The following is a 12,533-nucleotide window of genomic DNA, read 5'->3' on the forward strand; positions in this document are numbered from 1 at the left end:
GCGCAATAGCGCTACTCTTTGCAAAGGAGGTTACATTACAGCTTAATGCCACACTAGTATTTGGTGATGAGGATGCTTGTGTAATAAAAGTTGTTTTTTTTAAGTAAAAGACACGTTCATAACCATTTATGTCCGTATAATTGATATGATATGTCTACAGTCAAAGCATTAACATTTGAATTATGCTTCATCGATGAATATGGTACATATATGTTTTAAATATTAATGTGACAATAATTATTTTAATATTTCAAATTCATATGTTTGCAAATTTATATTGTGTGAGATACAATATATGTATTCTGATATTTTTTTTATAATATGATAATGGTGCATCATTAACAATTTTATGGCATCGCCCTGCATTCTGAGGAGGGTTAAAGCAATGAAATCCAAACTACAAGTTGTAATAAAAGGTAAACAAATATTTTAAAATATTCCACATATGCGTTGACTTATCATGTACATACGAATATACGTACACTATTCGTCCTTACGGTGTACTGTGGAGTTCCCTGTATTGGCCAACAGGGTGCAGTGAGTATCTGTGATTTGTGTTTATGTACTGTTTTTCAGTTAAAATCTAGTCATCAATTGTGGCCCCTGGATTGCTTAATGACATATTGTGACATGCATAACAATGAAACTTAATTATTTATCTGAAGAACATTTTACCCTTGTTTCATACTCTCACCCTGTACTGTACTCCCATCCAACCACCTCGCTTTTATGCCCTAAATCCGGGCCTCTTGTCTCCTCCTTCTGTCCTGCATTTGGGTGATAATCAATTGAGGGTGTACCCTCCTTGGTTGCCACAGTTGACTGGGATGGGCTTTTGCACCCTTATGACCCCCGTGAGGAAAAGCGGCTGGGAAGATGAATGAATGACGTTGAAAACAATACAGTAGCAGTAAAGTCAAAGATAAAAACATGAAAGCAAATACTGTCGATACAAAGCCCATTACTTTCAGTAATTTGCTGCAAATTTGATTTAACGTAAGACGAGTCCTCACGACTCCCATTAACCTTACTTCATCTATCTAGCCCAGATATCATGTGATTTGCCCATGGAAGAAAAAGGGATATGACCCTTTGAATGTGAAGGTCTCACCTAGCACACATTAACAAGTTGATCTCTAGCTGTTGGTGAACTGTTTATGCTCACGTTAGCGTGACTGGGGTTTCATCATGTGGTGCATGCCTGCAGGTAAAACTGCATCCACTTTTAAGAACACACAAGAAAACGCCAATGGGATGTTTTAAGTGCGTCCGTGCTGCTGATGCAGAGGTGATTCAGGTGGTGTTATGAGTGTACAAATAATGAATGTTAATGAGTGCAATGGGCTGAAATATTTCATGAGGTAGAAAATGAAATGAACCATTCAACCAGGCCAAGCATTTCATCATTGACTTAACAAAATGGTCTGTCTGCACAGATGTAAATTGATTCATTATTTGCTTCATAGAATGCAGGAAAATCGATAGATGGATCTGCCTATATATATGTGCTTGAGCTCAGCATGTGTTCTGTTAGTACTGGATTGCATGCAAGCCAATGCTTTTTCACATTGTTAGGTAGCAGCAGCCCAGTGTGAAAGAGTCCCATGCCAAATCGCACTACAACACGACAAACTCGCCGTCATGCTGACATAACGGCATCTAGAAACCTGGAGCAGTGGGGTGAGCACTTTCTTGCATGATTGCATTGATTTGTCATTGTTGCTTTATTTTCTTGTTTTCAGCGTCATTTGATGCGTGTTAATTGTGTCTTTGTGCAGCTTGAGTACAGACGGAGTTGCACTGGCAAATGCAAATGGACAAGTCAGAGAAGAGGCGAAATGATGTGATGTGACGGACTTTCGCTCCGTCAAGCCTGGAAACGCTGGTGAGTGACAGTGCATACAGGTCACTTGATTCTAATCTTCTCCGCTCTGCATAGCCTACCAAGTCCAAGTGTACTCATGCTCCTGTTTGACTCAGGACTACTAATTATAAAGGTGCTTGGCCTCAAACTACACTTGATATGAACATACTATAGATACCACAAAGTTGGGTGGTCTAAAGGCTATAATTTCTAATGTTTACGATAGGCCAGTGCTGATATGATGAAGTTTTTCATTTCAAAATAATCCACAATACATTTGTGATGTCATAATTCTGAGGGGGCGCCTCAGGTGACAAAATGAATGCTTCACAGTGTCATTTGCCCTAAAAATAACACAAATTGAATTGTATCTGTGATTTTGGAAAGGAATAATAGCTTATATATTTTATTTAATTGATGATTTTTTTGTTGAATAAATTTGGATTCTGTGGACGCCTTACCAAGCTCAAATCCGGTCCCTATCCCAGGCACTGGCAAATGAGATTAATTACCAGAAGCTAAAGCTGTTAGCCAAAGCTAAGCTGTGCATCCAACAAGGCAGGCAGTGCATCTCAGTTTTGTGTTGTTGCTTATCGCTTAAAAGTGTTATGCTAAAATGTCATTGCAGTGTCCCGACAAATTGTAGCAAAATTATCAAGGCTATAAATACAATGTCAAACTTCAGCATCTTCCCTCCAGTGACCCCTAAGTGGATAAGCAATATGAAAAATGGATGAACGCATGTTATCATTGTGCACCAGTGTGTTCTTCACTCTTGTCAAACAGCAGTCCTTTTCTTATGTGGCACTCAAAAGAGTTTCATACGCTTAAACCGAGTTCTGGCCAAACTTTGCTTAACCAAACGTGCCAACATCTCCATCCATGCGTAACCTGCACTTAAATTTTTCATCGCCGTGTCTGAAACCCTCAGTTTTTTTTCTGTTAAAACTAGAGTTCATCCAATGATGTTGAAATGTTTCCACTCAAGCGCAAGTTGGGAAACTGTCAAAACCAGCAGGAAGCGAACATGGATGGAGGAGAAATGGACGGATGACAGCGGGTTGGTGGGCGTTCAGCGATAAATGCAAAAAGCAAGAGACGGCGAAGGTGAGCTGTCTGTTTGAAGATAAATCGGGTTGGCAGTGTAGGGTAGTGAGGAGGGGAGCTATCTGTAAACACACAAGCACGTGTTTGTGAATGCGTGCAAATACACACACACACATACATACATACACGGAGTGCCCGCGGCGAGGTGGTAAAAGGCAACGGCTGATTGGACGCTGCAGGCCGATTTGGCCCCGGAGTATCCGAGTGGTGCATGTTGGAGATGTTTGGATTCAAATGCGTTCAACCGTGCGCACATGAGCCACTGTAGGTCATTCCCTCTGCTCTTCCTCCTTTAAAACACACTTTCTCATCTAAACCTCACTTTCTGTATGTCACCCCATAAAGGAAAATATATTACCACTGAACCGAAACTTACTAATACACATTTGTTAAACCTGTTTGACTGATTTCACCAGTTAACTATGAATAATGTTTATTTCAAGTACCCAATGTAGTGTAGCATGTCAGTTTTAGGAATCTGAAAGGGATAAAAAACACCACTAAAACATATTCAATATTTTTTGGACAATAAGGCGCACTGGATTATAAGGAGCGTGACCAATGTACAAGTTTAAATCTCATACATAAGGCATTCCTGATTATAAATTCCTTTGTACATCAGTGTCATTTGTTCTTTATCTTTCCACATTGTAATTATTGTTTTATTTGATGATTATGAATGATAAATTTGCGTCTCAAGCACTTGATTTGAGCATTTATATTACTGTTATGATCCAACTAAATTGGTGTATGGTCATCGACCTTAACCAGAGTTCATGCATAAATCACCCTGGATTAGACTGTCAATCATAAGTAGTTTTAAAAAGTATTTTAAGTGAGCCTTATATTCCAGAAAAATACTCTACAAAAACACATCACAGAACTACAATAACATTACACTGGCATGTTTATTATGCAGCAATATTATTATGAAATACACTGAAGGTATTGCTTATATGGTAAACCCAACCACTATTATCATCAGACTGAAATAGTTTTCCTTCTATTTAACCCCCTGTCAGTTTGCTATCTTCTTCCTTGTCATTTCACTCCCCTGCCTTTCACACACAACCACCCACGAAAACACACATTTCCCCACACTGTAGTGTGCTAACGGAATAATTAGTTCCGCTTGATGTCTCTGACAGTTCTAATCCTTCTAAATGGCCACCACATGCCTCCTTTTCGTCAGCCCAGGGCGAACCACATGCTCGTGCACACGAGCACGGGCCTGCATCATGGCCGATGTTACTCTGCCATCTGCTTTTAAAGTCCATTCGAGGCGGATAATACAATACAGGTGAAGTAAACACATAAGTGGTTTAACATCAACGGAAATGACATAGATCGCCAAGCACTCCATAACATACACATGCAGGTTTTGAACTTTTGAGCCAGAGGCAGTAGCAAAATTGGCTTTTAAAATTTGCACCTAGAGGGTCAAAATGGTTGAATCTCATCTCAATTTTGCGTGATTTAAAAAATGAACATACGGCAATCTTACTTAACTTGTGTAATCAGGCAGAAAATAATCATTTTCCTTATTTTTGTGCTCAACACACTGTGAAAATAGGTGGAGTTGCTTGAAACTTTGGGTGTTCAAGGGCATAGATAGCATAGATTTGTTCTCAAGCTTTTTAAATTTGATTAATATTGTTTAAAATGGCTCCCAAGATATGAGTTCATGTGTGTGTGTGTGATTTTCTGTCTCCTTGTGCTCTGCAATTGGCTGGAAACCAATTAATACAGTACCCTGGATTCCTAGATTCCAAATTGTTAAATTCTGTAACAGAATAATGCATTTGCTAACCTCCTTGAGAGAAAATTCCCAATCCACACAAAAGATGATGTGAAAGATTAAAATAAATACCTCATAATCAATTGGACACACTCACATTCTTTGCAAGATTTGGTCCTCAGTGGAATAATCTCATTCCAGATCATAGTTAGCCATATTAAAAACGGCCATTCTTGCACGTCAGCTTCCAATTCTTCATTTATTTTATTTATTTTTTCATTTAAAGCGTATAGTCTGTGACCATTAACCTACCACATGTGTTAAGTAATTGTGCGACCACACACACACACACTCACATGGTGAGATCAAACAGCAGTCCCATCATATGCTTTGAATTAGGGTCAAGTTTCGAAAAAAATACACTCATGCACAACACACAAGCACACGCAAATGTCAAAGAATTAGTTTTACATGCAAAATATTTGTTTAGATGTGCATCACATGAGCAGGGTGTTTTTTTTTTGAGTGTGTGGATATATGCATAGTATATAGTTTGGCACTATGTTGCGGTTACTGTGGAAAGACTTTTTTAATGCTAGTATACACAGTTTTGGTTTGGAACATTTTCCCCCCTAAACTGCTGACCCATGAACTACGAGGGAGTGGGGGTGTAATGGGCCCACCCACAATCAGGAAATACACTCAAGCACTTCCACATACACACACACACACACACATTCAAACACCCACACACTCTCATTCATTTATTTTCTGAACCACTTTATCCTCACTAGGGTTGCAGTGGGTGCTAGAGCCTATCCCAACTGACTTCAGCCTAGAGGCGGGGGACACCCTGAATCGGTGGCCAGCCAATCATAGGGCAGGAGGAGACGGACAGCCATTCACCCTCACACTCATACTTAGGGTCAATTTAGAGTGTCCAATCAGCCAAACCAAGCATGTTTTTGGAATTGTGAGAGGACCCGGGACATCCATTAAAGCTGCCATCAAAATATTTATTTATACATTTGTTTTTTAAATTATATTTAAAGACAGAAAAGTTATGTTATAGATAACAAACCAATAGCCCCAAAAAGTAAGGCCGTTGAAAAATGTCACCTTGCAAATACAAGAAAAAATAACAACAGCTATTTACAAGTGGAAAAGTGAAAACATTTTTATATTTCAAAAAACTAGCCAGAAAGAAAGCTACAAGTATTTGGTTAAACATGTTATATATTTTTTACACTAGGGAAAAAAGGAATAATAATTCATATTGTAAGTGGGAAGTCTTTTTAATTTAATACAAAAAGGCTTTTCTAAAGATGAAAAATTCTACTCAGAAAGGCGTCATACTTGGATAAACTATAAATTGTAGAAATCCATTAAAATAACTGCTAGTGGTTTCACAAACAGCCTTATAAAACACTTGATTATGTGTGACTTTGTAATTTTCCCCACTTTTGCAATAAAGTTGCAGTCATCCCTTTCTTTAAAAGTTCTACTTAACTGCGAAGCTTCGATTTTAAAAGCCATTTGAATAGAATTTCCTAATTGCACAGTCAAAATTTTGAAATTGAAATATGAAGTTTATTTCATACCTATATGCTTTGAACTTTAAAACTCCTATTTCTGTAAAATATTTTTTTCCAATGACTTTTGGGTGGGGGAATTCTTTCGGGTCATCTGAGCAACAGCTTTTCTCCTCCCAGCAACGTTTTTCTTTGGCTTGTGGAAAAGCAATTTCAGTGAAGCATGTTTCAAAATCCGTACCACTGGTGTCACATGGATCATTACTAACTACTCGAGCATCCAGCTCCCGGCGAAAGCTCACAGCTATCACACTGTGGTCTGGCAATTGTGGGTTTTGACCCCAAAACACACGCTTACACACTCACGCTATTTTATAGACAGCCTTGTACCATCAAGTGGGTTGAGAATGGATTTTGAAACAGTCAAACAAAACAAAAGACAGTGGCATGTTGTCACGTTAACCCAGTGCGGCCAGGATTTAAGTCTCTTTGCCTTTCATTATGCATTAATTCTAGAAGAGTAATTTACAGACCCACAAACACAAAAACATCCATTGCGTCAGCAGACCTTTTCCAACCACTCTAAATCTCCGTCCCTATTTGAGCATGGTCAATTTTTCCAACAATATTTTGAGATAATGAATGACAGAAAAAATCTAATATGTATGTATGTATATATATATATATATATATATATATATATATATATATATATATATATATATATATATATATATATATATATATATATATATATATATATATATATATATATATATATATATATATATATATATATATATATATATATATATATATATATATATATATATATATATATATATATATATATATATATATATATATATATATATATATATATATGTATATAAAGTTCAATTAGTACAACAATTTAGATTCATCATTATTAATAGGACAAAGAAATACATTACAAAAGGGTAGCAATAGCTACAAAGTACTTTCTCAAACATGAAAATTCAATAGACACAGTCTTGGTCTTAATTGATGATTTGCAGCATTTTATTTTAAATGTTATCAGGATTCTCACCATTCTAAAAAGTAGAGCGAAAAGATTATTTTGGCAAAGGAAAATCATGAATCAATTTTGTAACATCATTTTGTCTATTGCCACTTGTGCTTTCAAGCATCACAAGCTCAAAACAAGATATCTTTGTTTGGCAGTCCATGGATAAGTTGATTGCGTTGTGTAAAATCTCTTGAACTTGCACAAACATCTTGCTGTTTTCTTCTATGTCTTCCATTCATGATTTGCAGCATTTAGAGAACGATCTAAAGACAAAAAAAGCGACATTGTAATATTGCACGTAAACGAAAGAGCCTGTAGAAAATCACTTTGCCATGTCAATATTCCTCACTCTTTACTTCCTGTTATTTTCATGGCTGTATATCCATTTGGCATTTCCGTGACATCTCTTACATGTCAATTATCGACAACACATTTTTTTTGCCCTTATCTTCTGTTTTCATTGCCCCCTGGGGAAAAACATAGCACAAGGCCACTAGTTATCTTTTAATGCTTTTAAATGCTACATTTTGGTTAATTCGAAGAACTCAGAGCACCACTCAATAATTTTAAGGTTTTTCCTTATAACATTTTTGTTGTATAAATAAAAGGAAAAATCCGTTTCCTTATTTTCCACACTATAAGGCGCAACTAAAATACTCAAAACCCAGTATTGCTCTCAGTATTCTTCCAGTATTACACTTCAGAAATATTATATTTTACAATATATATAATAAACAAGATTATTTCTACTGTCATGAAAATGATTAGGGTGTCCTATTTAGTTATCAGTTGCAAATAGTTCCTCTATACCAGTGATTTTCAAACTTTTTTGGCCACCGCCCCCTTCACCGCCGGGCCAAAATGCCAACGCCCCCCTCTTTACCCCTTTCCAACGAACGAAGCTTAAATAAATAGAAGACAGGCGCCTCAGATATTATTCGCTAATTTCGTTTCTTTTAATAGACCAATGCGCAGTTCACCTCGAATCATAAAAATTGATAGCTGATGCATTAAGCCGGTCGCTGTGCGCATACGTCTGTGGTTAAGCGTTGCCGGCGCGCTATTGTGTGCTCCTCTGCGGCTGACTGGATGGTGGTGGTTTCCCCAGTCGCCTGCATCGACGATAAACTCGCGACAATTAGTGATATACGGTATATGCGCGCTGCTCGTGAGCGCTCGAGCAGACAACGTTTCTTGTTTCAATAAAGCTTGTTTTTTGTCGACTTTTTATTACAGACAATCAATTTTTCCGGTCTTTCTACAAACACCAACGTCACATTTTACTGTAATTGCTCCATCGCCCCCTTCACTATTTCAACGCCCCCCATTCGCCTGTTTATTCGTCAGCGCCCCCCTGAAAGTTCACACCACCCCCCAGGGGGCGGTACCGCCCACTTTGAAAACCACTGCTCTATACTCTTTCAATATCGAGGAATGCGAGTAAAAATACACAACATTATAAAGTACAGGAAAAAAACATTTATAATACTACTACAGTATCCACCATTGCAGACAACAAATATCTTTACTACTCTCTCCCATCTGTGTGCTTTTTTCTATAAGATTTCCCCGTCTCTGCTTTCAATTCTTGCCTGTTGTATGGTTCAATATCCTCTTTGAGTCATGCGACCTTCTCTCGCAACCACCTGATTGGTCGACCTAAATCGACCTTGTTAAATCTGTCGGGGTTTCCAAGCACGGGTGGAATCCCACTTCAAGCCTCACATCAACCCAGTCTGTATTTTAAGCCCCTGAGATTCCAGAGCAGATAGGAGGCTAGCCATTACACGCTAAGCTCCTCTAATTGATTCAGCATTGATCTGTAAAATGGCTTAAAAGGGTCACAAAGAAACACACGATGCTTTGCTGAGCTCATTTGAACTATTATGCTGACCAAAACAGCAACACAGACTATTTTATCAGATGAATCCAACTGAAGGTGGCCTGTTGGCGTGACTGTTTAGTGCATTGGCCTCACAGCTATGGGGTCCTGGGTTCAAATCCAGGTTGGTCCAACTTTGTGGAGTTTGCATGTTCTCCCCGGGGCCTGTGTGGGTTTCCTGTGGGCACTCCAGTTTCCTCCCACATTCCAAAAACATGCATAGTAGGCTGATTGAAAACTCTAAATTGCCCATAAGCATGAGTGTGAGGGTGCATGGTTGTCTGTCTCCTCCTGCCCTGTGATTGGCTGCCCACCGATTCAGCTTGTCCCACCGCCACTGGCCCGTAGACAGCTGGGATTGGCTCCAGCACCCTGCGTGACCCTAATGAGGATAAAGCGGTTCAGAAAATGAGGTGAGATGAGACAATGCATACTGATCTGAATTATTTTTACACATCTCTTTTTGTGTGTGTTTGTGTGTACCAATAGCTTAAGGAAGTGTGGGAGCTCAGTTGTGATTTAACGGCATTAGCGATTACTGGTACTTCAAGGGGTTGACAAAAGTCTCACTGTCTAAGCCTCTCTTTTGGATTTGCACCATGGCCGAAGAGAATGCATACACGCACGCAGAGAGCAACACACACACAAACACACCCCCACCCACCGATACACACATAGTTACTACTTACATTGACAACAAATACTACATTGGTTTTGCATAGCATTTTTCTTGATAAGTTAAATCTAAAAAATCTATTTAGAAAAAATACTATAGTATTCCCTCGATTTACGTGGATAATGTTGAATAGATAATCAAATAACCACAAAGTAGGATAACTTATATTATTTTGACCATATGTACATGTTTTCGCCTCTAAACAATATCAAGAAGTGTATAAGTATATATTAAATGTTACACAGTTATATGCATATGTACATTTTGTAATGTATGACCATAAATCTGTAAAAACTTTAAGTACTTTTCAGGCCAAGTCATGAGCAAGTAGCCTGGTGGAAAAAATCTGGAAAATATTTGGCCGACTCACATCTTTTTCATTTGAAAAGCATGTTGTTTCATTGGAGTTTATTTGGTAAATATTGCAAAAAAACCCGTAAAATATTAGTTACTAATTATAAGAAAAAGGAAAAACTGCAAAAGGCGTGCATTAGTGCATCAAATAGGCAAGAAGAGAGATAGTAAAAAGCACCAAGAACAAAGAGAATATGTCTAAAATGGCCTTGCCGTACTTTAAAATGCAGAAACTACAGATGAGTGGTGACTTTTTTCTCGACTTTCTCAACATAAAAGACACTGCGAGTGCGCTTGAGAGCCAGCGCCATTTTACTTTCTGTTTCATCCCTGCTTAAATCGAGAAGAGGGGGCGCTTCAAAGGGAACAGAGTGATGGATGGAGTGAAAATGCAGAATATCAAGGCGAATTTCATCAAATTGGATTCCCCCATTTATGGGCTTTTGGATTTTAGAGCATGCTTGCATTGGATTTGATTATAGTTACAGTTTTGTTTAGCCTTTTGAAGAACAGCCTTAGGTTAAGCTTAAAGCAGATATCCAACTAAATTATTATTCCAAGATGATTGTATACTCCTTGTTTGGGAATATAACCATTAACTATATGTCATCCTTTGCGTCTCTTAACTCACTGCCGCCGTCCAATGACGATGATAGTAATGAAACATGATCATACACTGGGTGCCGTAGTTGGCTTCAATTGCTTTGTTTGTAATGGCACAATTGTCGTTGTGTTCTATTTGTGTTGTAAGATGACAAGGACCCACTACAAAACAATCTTATCTGTGCACATGGCATCTGACCTACATCTGTTGACATGTTGTCTTCATCACGGTGGCTTTGCATGCAATTGAAGTAATTTATTGGGTTTGGTTTCCTTATGGTATGACGCACGCCTTGTTTTTCTTCTCAGGCGCACAATTCTGTCAATTACATATCATGTTGTTTAGTTTTTGGGTTTTTTTTAAAATCAGCATGCATGTGTTTTCAAAGAATATCTTCAATTTTAACTACATGTGTGAGAACGTAGTGAGCCTCTGTTTTATGCGGGGAATGGGGGTGACGAATTTTATATTGTCTGGGAAATTTGTCCTTTTTTTCACTGACACAGAGGCGTGCAGTAACTATAAAGTGTCTGTTTTGTAAAGGTCTGTTCCTAATTTTTTCGGGCTACTTTATACTGTTTTTTTAAGTATATTAGTGTCCATGTGCTGTATGCATGTGCATGTAACTATCCTAATTGGTTAATATAATGCACTTTTACGTGTTTGAGCACTATTTTCCCCATGCCATTTGCACCTTACATTGTATTCTTCGTATATTTTTCAACATTTGCTCTATTTTTAAGTTCAATTTTTTCTCCCTTTGTTTGAAACTGGCCTGCTACTTTTTGCAATACACTTTAAAAGATTGGAAAATTGCTTTGGTGTCCCTTTTAAGCCTATTTTAATGCATTCCCTTATCTCAGAGGTTATCAGCTTGCAGTTCACTGCTGATGAGTGAAATACACAATAAAAATGGTTTATTTATAGGCGGCTGTGACGGAATTGGTAGAGCTAGTGTTGAGTTACTGAAGGTTGAGCATTTTAAATCTTGTCTCTTGACTGCCAACAAGTGTTCTTGGGCAAATCACTGAATCCTAAATTGCTCCCAACGGACTGGAAGCAGCAGTGTGTGAATGTTTGTATAAATTGGTGATTGCTCGCTTGTCAGAGTAATGGTGTATCTACAGCGCTGTACATCTTCCGACTATTGCTGTGTGTTTGCTTTCTGAGTGATAGCTTCAATGCCTCGTGGTTTCCAGAGAAATTGGGCCAACGTGCACAGCTCACTTGTGATTATTTATTCCAAGTAAAACAGACAATGCAAGGGGGGAATATGTCATATCAAGAGAAATAGATCAAGTAGGAAAAGCGGCCAGCAGGCTCCATCTGGACTCGATGGTGTGTGCAGCGGTTCTGCTCCGCATGTTGCCTTTGATACCCTCACAGCTGGACTCGATCAAAGTCACGTTTTGTGGTTTGTGTGTGTGTGTGTGTGTGTGTGAATGTATGCATGTGTGTGTGTGTGTGTGTGAGTGATTAGACGTGTTAGGCCCATTGACTGTAAAAAAGAAGGTTAGACCTCTTTTTATGTGTGTACTTGAGCTCAACACTGTGTCACTTCCTAGTAGACTTCTTGCAGACCAACACAGACATCCACACACACGCACACACTCACACACGCACACACACACACACACACACACACACACACACACACACACACACACACACACACACACACACACACACACACACACACACACACACACACACACACACACACACACA

This window comes from Stigmatopora nigra, chromosome 22 (genome assembly GCF_051989575.1).
Source record: "Stigmatopora nigra isolate UIUO_SnigA chromosome 22, RoL_Snig_1.1, whole genome shotgun sequence".
Classification (NCBI taxonomy): domain Eukaryota; kingdom Metazoa; phylum Chordata; class Actinopteri; order Syngnathiformes; family Syngnathidae; genus Stigmatopora; species Stigmatopora nigra.